Here is a 12,500-nt window from a genome sequence, read left to right on the forward strand (position 1 = left end):
TGGATACCCTTGTGTGGACATAATCATGAAACAAGGATGTTACTAACTACACCATGAAAGATGCTTCAAAACGAGTCTTCGACTCCCCAAGCACATGCATCATGGCTTCTCAAAGGTAGTCTCATTTTCATCAATTCTTTATTCATTCAAGCCCTCTGACAAGTTGTGAATGTATTTTAGAAACTACACCATTGGGATTCAAACCTTGACTTGTGCTGACATAATCACGAAGTAAGGATGCTACCATATATATGAATATATATATATGTATATACACATATATGCAAAGAAATCACAATGCGTGATTCACAAAATATGCAAGTAACCACTAGGAAAATGAGAACTTTGTAACTGAAAGTTTTTGTCTATTCAAGACATTTTCAAAGGTACAATGTTCGGTTACCAAGTTCTCATTTTCCTAGCGGTTACTTGCATATATATATATATATACATACATATATATATATATATATATATATACACACATATATATCATAAGCTTTTCCCCTTTATAAGAGAGGTAGCCAAGTCAAAAGCACACACCTACTCCCACCCATTCCACTCCCATCCACTTCTATTTCTTCCCTCTCAACTTAGCTCTTCATCCCTGTATCCTGCCCACTGCACTGGGTCAGAAGCAATGCAGTAAGACACAGTACATCCACAGCAAGGCCACTTCACTTAATCGACAGCACCCCCTCTCAGTCCTCTCATGCAGAAAAAGAGATTGGGAGACATCCCTTCGGATTGCGTCAAAATATCATTTATACATGAGCAACCCCTACCCCCCCATCCCCTGCCAATCCCTTCCTTGCATAATAGTATCATCTATACACAGCCGCTCTCCATTCATCCCTATCTCCTGCCTGCTCCCTTCCTTGCTCAACAGACATTTCCCTCTTGCTCAACGGCGTCTTCACGCCATCCATCTCATCCTTGGTCGTCCCCTCAGATTCACTCCCTCTACCTCTGCCTTCCATACATCTCTTACTAATTTTTCTTTACTCATTCTTTCCATGTGTCCAAACTATCGGCAATACTCTTTCATCAGCCTAATCTGTCATCTCTTTTACCTCTCCCGCTCTCCTCCTCACCTCCTAGTTTTTCATTTTATCCAACCTAGTAACCCCTACCATACTGCTCAGACATTTCATCTCAAACACCTTTAAACTTTTCCTCTCTACCTCTCTTAAATTCCATGTCACTGCCCCATAAAAGGCAGTCTTGGAGGACCAACATTCATAAGTACCCATTGTTGGTACCTTGAAACGGTATTGTCAGAGAAAGTGTTCAGTTTTTCATAAGGTGTTTGGGATGTTTATGAATTAGTAATCATGTACATCTCAAGATAATTTTTATCTTATACTAGTTTAATATATTGTGTCAAATGGGTAACTAGTTTTATTTCAAATGTATTGTATGCACGTTTTACCAGATACAGGTAATTGTATTTTCAGATTCTACAATTTCTACCAATTATTATTAAAGATGATGTGTATCCTCTAAGGGATACACACACCCGAAAAAGGGATAAGCAGCCAAAGATTTTACTCAGTTGAAGGCAGAATCCAGGATGAACTGGACTTTATCAAACTTGGGGATCCCTTAGATTTTATTTTCTTTCGATTATTTGAAGCACTCATCCCCACCTCCTTTCAGTATAAGTGTCACTGCTGAACTAAAAAACTTTCAAATTTAGAGCTGGACTGAAAGCGAGTGTGAGCACTCGAAACTGATACAACGCTGAAACAGCATTGTATATGTGGCACAGTATGTTTACATAGTGATATATGTATAAGTATATATGTCTGGTTGTTAATACTTCAATTGCCATTAATATATGATACGAAAGGAGTCAGTAAAGATAGGTTATAACCCATTCATTACTGAAGAGGTGCAATGGATGAAAAGGATTGCCTAGCAATAGCCATAATGCAAAGAAAAGTGCCACAAGGCACAGAAGATGTTAATAGGGTGTCACTATAAAAACACAGATGTACTGCCCAGCTTAACACACTAAATATTACATCTCTGACAAGCGTCAGGAAATATACATGTTTGTGATACTCATGTGTGACAAGCACAGAAAAGGACCCATACACGGTCAGTCATAACTTTGCAGTTTCCATGTCTGTTCATTGCATTTATTGCATCATCTCACTTCTTTGTCCGAAAACAATTTGACTAGAGAGTCTAGTTAGTACTGAATGAACTATGACACCATTGACAGAAAGGGTTACACATGACTTAAGCTTTCAAGCCTACGCAACAGGCAAATAACTGCGCAGACACAAATTGACTCAATCTTGACTGACTGTCTTTGGGAACCTCAAAGTGCGCAAGTGTTGGGGGATGGACAGGTCTAGGATGAAAGTACAAGGCATAACGAAGAGCAACAAACACAAAACTTGCAAAGCAGATAAACAAAAAGTTCATGCATTGGTCACACAATCACTCTACTTAGTCCAATTTAAACTTGGCTGGAATTTCTTCACAAATGTTGCAAACAGTTGGTTTGCAATTCTGAAGGTTCCCTAAATAATTGTTTCCTAACTTCCTGAGGTTTTATTGTTGTTTTAAATCTTGCCAAACAATTACTCAGGCAGTTATGAGCATTTTTTATCTTTAAAAATTCTTTGCCAAGTTGAAATGAACTAAATATGAATACAGCAGGACCTAGAAGCTGCAACAGAGGCCAAGGAGAGCTCAAGTTAATATTTCTTAACAAAACAATAGACGAAAAAAACCCTGTAGCTGTAGGGCTTAAAACATGGTTCAAATTTTCTATATGGTGTAATTTTGAATTTTATGGGTGGAGAGCAGGGGGGGATTTGTTGCTGAGCTACTTTAACTACTTTGCTATGATGACGTCTTGATCACTTTACTAAGCAGTGAGCATGTACGTCCCTGTGCTTAACGAGTCAATCAAGGAAGTAGCGTTCTTCATCTACAAAATAAAACTCAGCTACAAGACCCATACAGTGAAGGAGATAAGTGAAAATATGATAAAGACAGAAGGAGAAAAGTGATGAAGGTAGAGGTAAGGGAAAGGGCAGAAAGATGATGGGGGACAGAAAAAAACATGGAATAATAAAGAAGAAAAAGGAGCTAGAAGAAATGGAAAAGAGAAGAATAAGAGGTAGAAGAAGAAAACAGTAGTGGAAGACAAAGAATACAGAGAAGGAGAAGAGGAAGAAAAAGAAGGGGAGAAGAAAAATCAAATTAAAAAGAGGAAGAGAAAAAGAAGAAAAAAAACAGAAGGAAAAGAAGAAAAAATTAAGAAACAATAAGAGAAAAAAGGAGAAAAAAGACAAGTAGAAGAAAGAGAAAAAAATGAAGAAAAAGAAGAAGAAAGAGAAAAGGATGAAAAAAAGTAGAAAAACTAGACAAAGATGAAGAGGAAAAAAGTAGAAGAAATAGAAGGTGAAGAAGAAAAAATAAGATAAGGGCAACAAAGAGGAAGAAAAATAACAAGAAAAATTATAATGAGAAGAATAAGTATATGAAAATAGAGGAAAAAGAAAAACAAGAGGAAGAATAACAAGAAAAAATAAGAAAATGAAGAAAAAACAGAAAAAAGAGAAGTTGAAGAAAATGAAGAAGAGAAAGTAGAAGAAAAAGAATAGGATAATGAGGATGAATAAAATGAAGAAGAAAAAGATGATGATGATGATGATGAAGAATATAATGAAGAATATGAGAAAAAGAAGAGAAGTCGAAGAAAAGGAACAAGAAAAGGATGATGAAGACGAGGAATAACAAAAAGAAGTTGTAGAAGCAGAGGAAGTACAAGAAGAAAAAAAAAGATGTAAATGAAGAAAAGAAGATGAAGAAGAAGCAGGGCAAGTAGAAAAAGAAGATTAACAAAAAGAAAACGAAGATGATCAGTTTCTGAGATGATATATATATATTGAGGGTTGGAGGTTGTATCCTAAAGCAATTCCAGGTCTCTTATTACAATCCATCAAAGTGTTTGCATGTTTATCCTTTATCCTGAATGGAATTGTTGGGCCGTAGCCGATGTAAAAAAAAAAATCATTGTGTTGAACGAGCTCCGTGTTTTCTTTGACCCTGAAACTTATTCAAGAACAAGATTGCTGGATTTGTGTGGATATGGAAGCTGGAGGAGGAAATGAAGACTGAAACAAATACACTATCTTTTTTGATATGTAGTTGGACATGTACATCTACCTTGGGTGTTGCAAGATCTTGTTCAACCAAGACCCACATGCACTTGTGTACGCACAGCACATAAACATATACACACACACACACACTATGGACACCCAGTACTAAAAAGAATAAACGGAAATTTGAAAGAATACAGAGCAACAACAAAGTTGGCACCAGCTCTTTTCAATTTAACATACGAATAAAGATTATCGAAATTGGAACTACCAACACTAGAACAGAGAAGAGAAAGAGGTGATCTACTGAATATATTTAGAATCATGAAAGGAACGAAAATCCTTGACAGGAATGATTTACTAAAAAATTACAATGGAAAAACAAAAGGTCATGAAAAGAAACTCAAAAAGGATAACTATAGAAGAGATCAGAAAAAGAATAGCTTCCCACACAGTGCTGGATATATGAAATAACTTAAAGAAACAATGTGTGCAAATACTATTCAAGATTTTAACCCCTTCTATATGATGACGCCTACGTAGGCGTCATGAGGAACAAGTGGGTACGCGAGGATGCCGATGTCGGCATCTTGATTATATATATTGTAGTTGTACCTGCGTGACCCACATACTCTGTAAACTGGCTTCATCATATTTTCTATGGTTATCAAAATTCACAGGTGAAAGAGAACGAGCAATACAGCGGTAATTTTATTTTTTATAATGCGAATATTATGACGCAACATTGCACGTCTGGCAGCTAATGCTGCCCGCAAGATTTTGGTCTGTATTGAAGGGGTTAAGAAAAAACTTGATGCTGAGAGACACAAAGACGGGTCACTATGAACATAGCTCCCTTCCCGTGTAATACAACTAGGTAAATACAGTGTGTGCAAACACTATTCAAGAATTTAAGAACAAACTTGATGCTGAAAGATACAACGATGGGTCCCTGTTCTCAATTGCTAGTTCAGAGATTCCAGTTCAAATCCTATCCAAAAATGAAATAAATTCAGCATCGCTTCTTTAAAAGCCGGCACTCCGATTCTGGTGGGCAAGGAGCTGGGTGTGTGTAAGGTCTCAACATTACCTACAGATTGGGTCATATATTAGCTCGAGTTCTCACCCAAAAGGATAACAGCTTATGATCACGAGCTCAACACATAATCTAAGGCACACACACACACATATTGACAAACACACACATACATACACCAACACATATAAATACACATATACATATAAGTCAGGAGGTTGAAGTTAGAGAAGTGCCACATCTTGCCAATTTCATTTTAGAATAACCCAACAAGTCTGAATGGAATGTCCAGACATACAGAAATGTGAATAAACTTGATGGACATTCTGGATATGGATAGTTTGGCAGCCATGACAGTTTTCAAAATGGCGGCCATATCTCCTCTTGTGAGATAAACTTACAAAGAGTCACTTGACAATCCCTGTTTTTTTTTACCATGTCTGAATTGATTATGCCATTAAAAGGAATAGTGTTAAAATTGTAGAAAAAGGACTGAAATTATTCGACAAAATACATTTATTTATAAATCATCCATTTCTTTTGATCAACTAGTCAGGTTTTTAATTTGTATACTGGGGAACCTATGTAAAGTTGGTCTTCATCCTCTTGGCGGTTCACACCTGCTCTTTGTGAAAGTGACTAGGAACTATTCCTAACATTTGCTGAAATGCTGCCTTGGCATGGAGCTTTTGAACATTTCCATGATTCATGTCAGGTAGATGCCTTCTTGGCCCACAACTGTGTCTGAGGTACATAGAAGCTTTAATGCTGGTGACTTTGTCGAAAAAGAAAAATAAGAGAGGAAAACACAAACAGAAGTTCAATGAAATATCTAATGACCAGGCCACTGAACATGTAAATAAGCCCGACAGTGTAGCTAGAGGGCTTGTGGGAATTACAAGAAGAGACAGGTGGGGCCCAACTCTTAATGAAAGATCTCAACTGACCAGATATCAAGACCATATCCAATTTAACCTGAAGTGAGGAGGACGATGATGAACATGAATGCGCACACAAAGATTTTGGTGTGAAGCGAATGAAGCAAGATCAAAATAATGTTGCAAAAGCTCATTGACCTGTTCAAGACTTACTTTCCATTTGATTGCACTTTACCAGAAGTAGTCTCACCTACCACAGGGGACGTTGCAAGTGAATCGGACTCTGACATTCTAAACCCTCTGATGGGAGTAGTTGTTTGTGGGTACGTCATCTGACTCAATCCTGGGGAGTGCCACAGTAACAGCCTGACCAAAGTATAATCAATGCTTGACTGTTAGTGTTGCAGCTGTGAAGCACTTAAGCCTGCCAACCGCTGCCATGGCTCTTGCTCCCTGTCTGCTGAAGTCTAGGGCCCAGGTAAGGCCCCTGTCCTATGTTCTACCACAGCACACAGGCACGGTATTTCACTGGGATATTTGTGCTGTTTCATCTTAAAAGGAGTGTTCGTAATTGTTCTGTTGGCAGACTGTGTCTAACTAAAAAAGAGCTGACCTCAGCAAGGTCCTCAAGCAAGGCTTGCTACAGAATGTTTATGCCTGGACCATACCCAACATGAACTGTCACTGACAGAAAGGCCATGATCCAGGCACTAGGGAAGGTGCAAGACCCAAAGCTAAAACTCTTGGCAAATGGATTGTTGCTGACCACATCAGTCATTGCTCTCAAACAAATGTACCTGGGTTGACCTTGCCTTCGACCAGTTCAGAAGAAAACAATCAAATCCATAGCTCGAATTCTGAGGGCAAGAAAGCAATCTGACGAAGTAGGATAGATTCATATCCTTAGATGAAAATGAAGCTTTTGGCAAACTTTGTGGGCACACAGTTAGCAAACAAGTTCCAGAATGAAGGACAAAAGCTGGCATTGCATGGATGATTCACAGACAGTGCAAAAATTTGAACCTCGGGGAAAAATGTTAAAAAGTTGTCATCTCCTGAGCATATAGAGGTTGACACAAGAATTCTTCTCCACATAAAGGAAGCAATTAAGCAGGGATACCCTCATATGATTGTAGTTAGCCAGGACACTGATGTACTTTGCCTCCTTCTCGCCCATGCCACAGCTCAGCCTCTTTCTGTGAATGAACGTGGGCACACCTAAAAAGCAACACTTCCTTTTCATTCCATCACCATCAAAGATTCTCAGAGGACATCACTTCTGACATTTCCTTCTATAATAGGCTCACAGAGTACAAGCCAGTTTGCTATAACTGGGAACAGCTTCACATGGGCTATCTTCATAAACAACTCAACATCTGCAGAATCTTGGCAGGCAAGACTTTTCAGATGAGAATGTGCTAGCTGATGCAGTCATCTTTCTGCAAGCTGTATGGTCCCAGTAGGCAAAACAACTCCGTTCAGCAAGTCAGGTGTGATCTATTCGTTGGATTAACCAAAGCACTTGAAAATCTGCCTCCAACACACAATACTCTGACTCTTCACATTAGCCGGGCACACCTACAGACCATAATGTGAAGATGAGCCTTGGAAGCTGAACCTCATCTCTCTTCACGTGAAGAACGTGGGTGGAACTAGTGGTATATGAAGGCAATTAGGTGCTTCAGTTCACTTGCTGCAATCCGTTTTGAGGTTACAAGATGCAAATGTGTATTCTGTGCAACTCAACATTGCAAATGTGCACAACACGATGTGGGATGCACACAAACATGTAGATGCAAAGAACTTTGCAGAAATCCATCCATTGTTCAGGTTAATGCATTCATTCATGGTTTCTGCAAAACAAAATGTCCCATCTTCTATGTCAGAAGGAATGTGATAAAAATAACATATCGACTGACACTAATGAATCCTTCATCATTCTGAACAATTTCATGGCAATGAGGTTGATTTTATCAGCATCATATATGTGTGTGTGTGTAAATATATGTATTTATGTATACTAGTATATTTACACATATATATACATTTACATATATATATATATATAACCAAACACATGCCAATGTCCATAAAAACACACACACATAATTTCAAGATCACTCTTACACACACATTGAACTGACAGTGAAGATTGGAACTCGGGGGGGGGGGGGGGTGTACAATTTTTGTGGATTTCAGTGATGAGGGAGTACCTGTGTTGTATTGGTAGGGAAGGAGAAAGCACGTGGTGTAGTGGGCAGGTGAAGAAAAAGGAGAAGGGGAGGAATTGAGAAAAATGGAAGAAAATGAGGAAGGGGAGGAACAGGCCCCGGAAGTCAAAAGGGGTGTAAACAAAAGGTGTGCAGACAACACAGCTGAAGTCAAAAGGGGTGTAAACAAAAGGTGTGCAGACAACACAGCTGAAGTCAAACAAGTCAGCAAAGGGATCAAAAGTGGAAATATAGGTAAGAGTAACTCAATAGAAAGTAGAGAGAATTATTTCTATGGATTTAATGAGGATGATAACCTCCCCTGATTAGCAAGTCTAGAGGAAAAACTAACAAAAATGAATCATGGGAGGTTAGGTTTAGCCAACTTGCGCTAATTACACAGAGATGATAAATTGGAAGAACTAAAGGAGAACCAAAACCTACATAAATAGATTAAAAAGACAGTTAAAAGAAGTAAAGGATGAGAATGAGAAATTAAAAAGGAATAATAAAAGAGTCCATAGCAAAAGAGGTAAAGGGTTGGAAAAAAGTTCAGGAGGATAATGAAATTGAATTTAGAGATATAGTGAAACAACATATGAAGGAACACACTAAGGACACAGTTATTAAAGTGATGAGAGAGAAGGTGAATATAGTAGAGACTTAGCAGATAAAAAGAAATGTATAACTATATTAAGAACGGAAGAGAAGCATAATCCTAATAGGGCTACAAGAGTAAAAGATAAGAAAAGGTAAACAAGGTATTAAAAATATTTCAAGTAGGTGAACAGGAAATAGGGAAAGAAATTGAAGAAATATATAGACTAGGGAAATACAGTTTAGACAAGACCAGACCAATTAAGGTTAAATTCAGGTTACAAACAGCAGAGAATGTCTTATCAAAAACAGGGAAACTAGCAGAAAGTGATCAGTACATACAGGTATGGATAAAAAAAAAAGATGAATAAAGAGGAAAGAGGAAGAAAAAAATCAAATCTAAGCTAAAGAGAAAACGAGAACAAAACAGAGTCAAAAAGAAATTCTATTGGAGAGTAGCAGATATGAAAGTGAGGAAATTGTTCATAGGAGAGAAAAACAGAAGGGAAACAGAAAACAGGATGGAGGTAACAAAATTAAAAGTGTCCTTCACAAATATAGATGGGTTAATAACAGGCTTGGATGAACTGAATGGTTAACTGAAGGAAAAAGAACCGGATATAATGGGAATTGTGGAGACATTTGAAAGGTCCATTATCACCCAAAAGTAGAGGGCATGGTGTATATAATCATTGGATTAAAAACAGAGAAGTAAAACAAGGTGGTGGAGCTATGTTCCTCACTAAGGATATAAATGTGAGGAATGTTACATATGGAAAGAATAGAGTGGAGATGATTATGATGGAAATAGAAGACAGGGACAAGAAGAGCAGGAATTTTGTAGTAAATTATGTGCCTCCTAAAAAGGCTTAGTGGGAAGAGAGAGAACACAAGAATATGTTAGAAGACACAAGGATAACACTAAATAAGATAATGGAAGATGGAGGAAGAATAGTTATAATGGGTGACTTTAATTGTAAAGAAATCTGCTGGGAAGAGATGACAGTGAAGGGTGGAGATGACCTACGGGGAAATGTACTACTTGATATGATTAATTATAGAACATACAATGACACAATGGATACAAGAGAATACTAGGTATAGAAATGAGGAAGAACCATCGAGACTAGACCTAATAATCACATCAGAACCTGAAATAGTGGAGAAGATTGAATATAGGACACCACTAAGTAAAAGTGACCACATATTAGTTGAACTGGAACTAAATGAAGAAAAATACATGGGAAAAAACGAACAATATAGAAAGAGAAGATTGATGTATGGAAAAAAATATATATAATAAAAAAAAAAAAAAAAAGATTAAAAAGCAGACTGGGAAAGGATATACAAAGAGGAAACAACAGTAGAAGAGAAATGGAAAATCTTGATAAAAAATGATAAGGAAGGAGTGGAAAAGTATGTTCCAAGACAAAAAAAAAAAAATATATACTGGTTTTAGAAATGAATATGTACAAGTGCACAGAGAAGAAAAGAGAAAATATGAAAAGGATGTCATAGAAAAATGTAAAGATCAACCAAAACTATTTTATAGATTTGTAAACAACAAACTGAAAAACAAACAAGAATTAGTGAAACTATGATAAGGAGGAATAGAATACACAGAGGAAATAAAAATGGCAGAAATTATAAACAACCATTATAAATCAGTGTTTACGAGGGAGAACATACAACTTAGAGATGTTGAGTGGAACGTGAAAGTCCCCCCTATGAAATATAGAAGTAACAAAGAATGAAATAATGAATCAGTTGAGTAATCTCGATGTCAGAAAATCGCATGGTCCTGATGAAATGGCAAACTGGATTTTGAGAGCATGCAGGAATGAACTGACAAAATAGTCTAAAAAGCAGTTCATTGAAAGAAGGAAAAGTTCCAGAAGATTGGAAAAGAGCAAAGATAGTACCAATATATAAGGGGGGAAACAAAGAAGATCCCACAAACTATAGACTGGTCTCTTTTACAGGTACAGTAGCTAAAATGTGTGAAAGAATGATCAAAATTAGATGGGTAAGGTATTTGGAAAAAAAACAATGTACTAAATCCAAGGCAGTCTGGATTTAGACAAGGAAGATCATGTGTCACAAACTTGATGTGTTTCTATTCAAGGTTAACCACTTCACTCCGGACTTAAATCTCGCGGGCAGCAGCCAATGCCAGCCGTATGACGTGTCGTAATAATACTCGCATCATAAAATATAGTCACCGCTTATATCAATCGTTCTCTCTTTCACCCGCGAATTTTGAAAACCACAGAGAATGGGATTCAGGGCACATTTGGGAGAATGTAAAAACACAGGGGCGACTACAATAAATATAATCAAGACGCCGATATGACAGCATCGTGAATCCACTTGCTCCTCATGACGCCTACGTAGGCGGCACCGTATGGAAGGGGTTAATAGATATAAAACAAGAGATGGATGGGCTGATTGTGCCTTTCTAGACCTGAAAATAGCTTTAGATAAGGTGCCACATAAGAAATTGCTAAAGAAATTAGAAACTACAGGAGGATTACAGGGCAAACTACTTAAGTAGATGGAAGACTTCTTGCATGAAAGGAAAATGAGAGTGGTGATAAGAGACAAACATTCCAACTGGGATGTGGTGATTAGTGGAGTTCCACAAGGAACAGTTTTGGCCCCAATAATGTTTGCTATATATATTAATGATATGGATGAAGGAATTGAAAGTTATACGAGCTTCTTCACAGACGATGCAAAAATGTTGGAAAAAAAGAACACCGAAGAAGGTTGTGAATAGCTGCATAGTGATCTCAATAAAGTATGGGAATGGAATAGGAAGTGGGAGATGGAATCCAACATTTAGAAGTGTAGTATAATGGAATTTGGAAGAAGCAAAAAAAGAATAGTGGGATCATATTAGTTGGGGGAGGAAGAAATTAAAAAGTGGGAAAAGATAAAGACCTAGGAGTCATTATTATGAATAATATGTCCCCTGAGAAACATATAAACAAAATTTTTGGAGAAACTTATAATTTAATAAGATCAATGAAAGTGGCATTTACATACCAGGACAAAGAAATGAAGAAAATACTAGTCATTTTGATAAGACCAAAATTGGAGTATGCAGTGACAATGTGGTCACCAAGTACAAAAAAATGTATAACAAAACTTGAAAGAATACAAAGAGCAATTACAAAATTGGCACCAATGCTCTCAGAACTATCATATGAGGAGAGGCTGGCAAAATTTGAACTACAGACATTGGAGCAAAGAAGAGAAAGGGGAGACTTGATAACTATTTATAGAATCATAAAAGGCATGGAAATTATTGATGGGGTGGATCTAATAAAATGGGATGGTAGAGATACAAGAGAACATGGAAAAAAAAAATCCCCACAGGAAAATAGATTTTTGGAACAAGATAGATGAGAATGTGGTGTGTGCAAAAATGATACACGAATTTAAAAACAATCTAGATAAAACGAGATATGGAGACGGGACACTACGAGCATAGTTCCCCTTCCCATAAAATACAAGGTAAACTAGGTTAATACATATACATATATATATATATATATATATATATGTATATATACATATATATACACACACACATATATATATATATATATATATGTATATTATATCCATACATATGGGTATCTTCAGT

General features: G+C 37.0%; 1 protein-coding gene across 7 annotated transcripts in view; it reads right to left on the reverse strand.

Moving 5' to 3' along the window:
* The window catches only part of LOC143021457 (uncharacterized), a 405,777-nt gene that overhangs the window by 43,570 nt on the left and 349,707 nt on the right, over positions 1 to 12,500 (reverse strand). The gene's annotated exons all lie outside the window — the stretch shown is intronic.

Source organism: Oratosquilla oratoria, chromosome 42 (genome assembly GCF_046742065.1).
Source record: "Oratosquilla oratoria isolate Oo_2021 chromosome 42, ASM4674206v1, whole genome shotgun sequence".
NCBI classification, from domain to species: domain Eukaryota; kingdom Metazoa; phylum Arthropoda; class Malacostraca; order Stomatopoda; family Squillidae; genus Oratosquilla; species Oratosquilla oratoria.